This window comes from Ranitomeya imitator, chromosome 5 (genome assembly GCF_032444005.1).
Source record: "Ranitomeya imitator isolate aRanImi1 chromosome 5, aRanImi1.pri, whole genome shotgun sequence".
In the NCBI taxonomy this organism is placed as follows: Eukaryota; Metazoa; Chordata; class Amphibia; order Anura; family Dendrobatidae; genus Ranitomeya; species Ranitomeya imitator.
In genome coordinates this window covers 108209463-108215300 of record NC_091286.1, presented here as the reverse complement: position 1 = coordinate 108215300, position 5838 = coordinate 108209463, and the positions used below count along the sequence as shown (strand labels likewise).

The window sequence follows — 5838 nt, the reverse complement described above, 5'->3', positions numbered from 1 at the left end:
TTATGGATTGTGGAGCTGCCAAGAAGATTATAAAGATGAATTTCTGAGCATTCCTGAGGATGAAGAAGATAAGAAAAGATGTATAAGGATGCTATTCACTGCACCCACAAGGTAATGGCAGCAGCTTCATAGGGTCAAAGGGGGTGACAGGTGCGCTTTAAGCATGTGAATACGGCCCCCTGGTCATAGTAACAGGTGTGTAATAGAAAACAACACAGGGAATAGTAAATAATAGGAAACTTTAACAAGCTCTTTAGACGCCACCATCTTTTATTTTTTTTTAGGAAACCGTCTCATGACAATGAATCGTGTAGAAAAGAATATTAAGAAAAGAAAATACACTGAGGATTTCTTGCAGTATGGTTTTACCTCCATAATTTCAGCAGGAATTGAGAAACCACAATGTGTTATTTGTACTGAAGTTCTCTCAGCTGAATCTATGAAGCCGAACAAACTAAAACGGCATTTTGATAGCAAGCATCCACTCTTTGCTAGCAAGGATATCAGCTATTTTAGAAGCAAAGCTGATGTACTCAAGAAATCTAGATTTGACACTGGTGGCCAGTACCATAAACACAATGTGGCAGCTGTTGAAGCGTCATATTTGGTGGCACTCAGAATTGCCAGAGCTATGAAACCTCACACCATTGGTGAGGATTTACTGTTGCCAGCTGCAAAAGACATAGTTCGAGTGATAATTGGAAATGAATATGTTCAGAAATTGAATGCGATTTCCTTATCTAATGACACTGTCCGCAGAAGAATAGAGGACATGTCTGCTGATATTCTTGATCAGGTGATCCAGGAAATTAAATCTGCACCACTACCAATATTCAGTATCCAGCTTGACAAATCTACAGACGTGGCAAACTGTGCACAGTTGTTGGTTTACGCAAGGTATATTCATGATGGCGACTTTAAAGATGAGTTTCTTTTTTGCAAACCGCTTGAAACAACAACAACTGCACATGATATTTTTGATGCAGTTGGTTCTTTTCTAAAAGCGCATAACATCTCCTGGGAAAAGGTTTGCGGTGTATGCACAGATGGTGCTCCTGCTATGCTAGGATGTCGCTCAGGATTTCAGCGTTTGGTACAAAATGAATCGCCAAAAGCAATCGGAACACACTGTATGATACATCGCCAAATATTAGCGACTAAGACACTGCCGCAAGATTTACAAGAAGTAATGAAAAGCGTCATAACATGTGTCAATTTTGTTAAGTCGAGCGCCTTAAACAGTCGGCTGTTTTGCCAACTGTGCAACGATCTAGATGCGCCAAACAATGCTCTGTTATTTCACACTGAAGTCAGATGGTTGTCAAGAGGAAAAGTTTTAAAACGTGTCTTTGAGCTTCGTGAGGAACTGAAAACGTTTTTTAATCAGAAAGCAAGACCGCAATTCGAAGCATTGTTTAGCGATAAAACGGAGCTGCAGAAAATAGCTTACTTGGTGGACATCTTTGTCATCTTGAATGACTTAAATTTATCACTGCAAGGACCAAATGCAACGTGCCTCGATTTGTCTGAAAAAATGAGATCATTCCAAATGAAACTTCAGCTTTGGAAAGATAAATTGGATAAAAAAAAATTTACATGTTTCCTACATTATCTGCCTTCTTTGAGGAACATGACATTGAGCCAGACAACAAAATTATGATGATATCTTCTGTGAAAGAACATTTGCACATGTTTTCAGAGGAAATTTCACCATACTTTCCTAATCTACCTGACACCCCATTTGCACTTGCCAGAAGTCCATTCACAGTGAAAGTTGAAGATGTTCCGGAGACAGCGCAAGAAGAGTTCATCGACCTAATTAACAATGATGCAGCGAGAACAGATTTCTCTACAATGCCACTGACAAAATTCTGGATTAAGAGTTTACAGTTATATCCTATTCTGTCTAAGACTGTGCTGCGCCTTCTTCTTCCTTTTCCAACAACATATCTTTGCGAAACAGGGTTTTCCAGATTGCTGGTAATCAAGTCTAAATACCGAAGTAGACTTGTTGTGGAAAATGATCTTCGCTGTGCCCTTGCAAAGACTGCCCCAAGAATTTCTGAATTGGTAAGCAAGAAGCAACCACAACGATCTCACTGAATTTGGCAGCATACTGTTGCAAAATATTGCACTGTTGTTTACTGTTATATTTAAACCCATGGTATGCCATGGTGAAATGTTATTTATTGGAATTCGTAATAAATATTTCTCAACATATACCGTATATACTCGAGTATAAGCCGACCCGAGTATAAGCTGTATATGGCACATATACAATGCTCTGCACCGTTGCCCCAGATAGATACTCCACATAAAGCTGTGCCATATATACAGTGCTCTGCACCGTTGCCCCATAGCTGTGCCATATAGTGCTCTGCACTGTTGCCCCATAGCTGTGCCATACAGTGCTCTGCACTGTTGCCCCATAGTTCTGCCATATAGTGCTCTGCACCATTGCCCCACAGCTGTGCCATATAGTGCTCTGCACCGTTGCCCCATAGCTCTGCCATATAGCGCTCTGCACCATTGCCCCATAGATGCTCCACATAAATCTGTGCTGCTGCTGCTGCAATAAAAAAATAAAAAAACACATACTCACCTCTCTTGCTTGCAGCTCCTCGGCGCCATCTTCCCGGCGTCTCTCTGCACTGACTGATCAGGCAGAGGGCGGCGCGCACACTATATGCGTCATCGCGCCCTCTGACCTGCACAGTCAGTGCGGAGAGACGCCGGGAAGATGGAGCGGCACCCGGCGTGTGGAACGAGGGAAGGTAAATATGACATACTTACCTGCTCCCGGCATCCCGCTCCTTCCCCCGGACAGCTGATCTTCGGTGCCGCAGCCTCCTCAAGTATATACGGTAATTGTTTTTGTGATTATTTATTATGTTTGATTTGTAGCAATGAGAATACAATACATAATGCATATCAGATATTTACATTCCGAATCATAACTAATAAAATTACAGTTTTAAAGTAGCCACCAAAATTATTTTTTGGGTTGGGGGTCACCGCAACATGAGGAACTGTATTGCGGGGTCACGGCATTAGAAAGGTTGAGAACCACTGGATTAAGGGGTTAATATTGCTGTTGGGATAAGGCACCCTTCAAATATGTGTGACCTGGAGCAGAGCAATTTTCTAAAGAAGAGTGGTCAAAAATTCCAGTTGAGAAGTGTAAGAAGCTTGTTGATGATTATAGGAAGGGAAGCGATTGATTTCAGTTATTTATTACAAACTATGTGCAACCAAATATTAAGTTGAGGGTGTCAACAATTTTGTCTGGCCCATTTTTGGGGTTTCGTGTGAAATTATGTCCAGTTTGTCTATTTTTGTCTTTTTTGTGTAGTTCCAATACACACAAAGGAAATAAACATGCTTACAATAAAACATACATAATTCCAATAATTTTCTGTCAGAAAAACTTCATTTTCTAGAACAATTCAAGGTGGCCAACACTTTCGGACATGACTGATTTTACCAGATGGATTTTTACAGCAGAATTAGGGAACAAATTGTATTGACTGATCATTATATTTGACTTATAGTTGTCACTTGTTTTGGGTAACATTATCACTGGAACATAGCCATCTGATGATCTTGGCAAATGAATTTTTAATTTCTTGATTTCGTAGGCTGTATATTATTGGGTTTGATATTGGCGTCACTACAGTGTAGAGCAATGAAAGTATTTTGTTCGTACTGTACAAGCGATCCTGGTTTTGGGCAACATATATTGTGATCAGTGACCCACAATAAATAGACACAACTGATAGGTGAGAGCTGCATGTAGATATGGCTTTCTGTTTGCTGGTACTTGAGGGAATTTTAATGATGGTTTTGATAATATAGAAATAAGTGAAACAGATAAATATAGAAGATGGTAGTGTAACCAAAACAGAGAATATCTTCGATTGTAGGTCAACTATGGAAGTGTCTAAACAAGATAATTTTAGCACCAGCAGATAATCACAAAAATAATGATCAACTATATAGGGGCCGCAGAACGTAAGGATATATATATATAAGAGAACATGATGCAATGGATAATATTATGGAGAGATTCCTGCAGAGCTTGTAATCCATTAATGTGTAGTATTGGAGTGGGATGCAGATAGCGAGGTAGCGATCATAGGACATTATAGTGAGAAGAAGACATTCTGTTACAGTAATGCAACCAAAGAGGAATATTTGAGTGAAACATCCTTCCACGGATATCGTGCCATCTTCTGTCAATACGACACCAAGCAAATTTGGAAAGATATTAGAAGTGAATATGATTTCACCAAATGAGAGGTTACAAATGAAGAAATACATTGGAGAGTGAAGGGTAGGATTAGTAATAACTAGGGTTGAGCGAAACGGGTCGAAAATTTTCAAAAGTCGCCGACTTTTGGCAAGGTCGGGTTTCATGAAACCCGACCCGACCCCTGTGTGGGGTCGGCCATGAAGTCGGCGATCTTTTGAATCTGGAATCGGAATTCCGATACCGATTCCCGATATGTTTAAGATATCGGGAATTGGTATCGGAATTCAGATTTAAGTGTAAAATAAAGAATTAAAATAAAAAATATTGCAATACTTACCCTCTGATGCGCCCTGGTACTAACCGGGAACCTTCCTCCTTCGAATCAGCGCTTCCAGGACCTTGCGGTGACGTCGCGGCTTGTGATTGGTCGCGCGGCCGCCCATGTGACCGCTCGCGCGACCAATCAGAAGCCGTGACGTCACCGCGACGTCACCGAAGGTCCTGCAAGTGCTGATTCTTAGGAAGGAAGGCTGTCGGAAAGAAGCAGGGCGCGTCCGAGGGTGAGTATATACCCAATAGGAATATACTCACCCTCGGACGCGCCCTGCTTCTTTCCGGCAACCTTCCTTCCTAAGAATCAGCCCTTCCAGGACCTTCGGTGACGTCGCGGCTTGTGATTGGTCGCGTGAACGGTCACATGGGCGGCCGCGCGACCAATCACAGTAGTGTATAAGCGGGTGGTTTCGTCAAACTCAATCTGACAGGTGCCCCGCCCCTATCAAAGTGTATCAAAGTGTGTAACCCCTCCCCTCCCCTTGTCTGACGGCTGGTATCCAGCTGTCCCTCCTTGTTTGATTTCCCCTTTTGATATAGTTTAATATAGTTTAATTTGTTGTAGTTTTGATATTATTCCCGTATTTTGTGGAATAACACATGTTTATAATTATAGCCTAGTCGTGTATTTATTTTACACGTGGTTTATAACACCTTTCTCATTTGTTTTATATTAGATTTTATACGTAGCCCGAGACTGGTGTTTCTGTATGCAATCCTACATCCTGTTATGTGAAAAGTATTCTCATATTATACCAGTATTTCTTTTTATATTTTAATCACAGTGTATCCATATAGTGAATAGGGCTGATGTTTCTGTATGCAATCCTACATCCTGTTATGTGAAAAGTATTCTCAAACACTAACTAAATGGTGAACATTACCTAAATTAGGTTAACTGTGGGTCAGAGGTTTATAGCACCTAGGTCAAGCAATTGTTGTTGTATTTGCGTACCCCATAAATGTTTATTTCCACAAACAGAAAAGTTATTGTGTCCTGAAGATGGCATCTGAGGTTATTTGTTATCTACTGAGGCCATTGCAAGCTGTGTTTATTCACATTGTAGCAGGTTTTATCCTTGTGGCTGCCTTATATACATAGAAGAGATATGCACCAATGTCACAACACAAGTTATAATATGACCCAATGTTACAACACAAGTAAGAAGCGGCGTGTTTTATACGAATAAAAACCAAAGACACGATATTGTAAAAAAAAAAAAATTTAAAAGATTTATTTCTCACGATAAAAC

General features: G+C 40.5%; 1 pseudogene; it reads left to right on the top strand.

The window, feature by feature from the left end:
• Nucleotides 1–296: 296 nt before the first annotated feature.
• Nucleotides 297–2238, top strand: LOC138680566 (zinc finger BED domain-containing protein 5-like; annotated as a pseudogene).
• Nucleotides 2239–5838: the final 3600 nt, after the last annotated feature.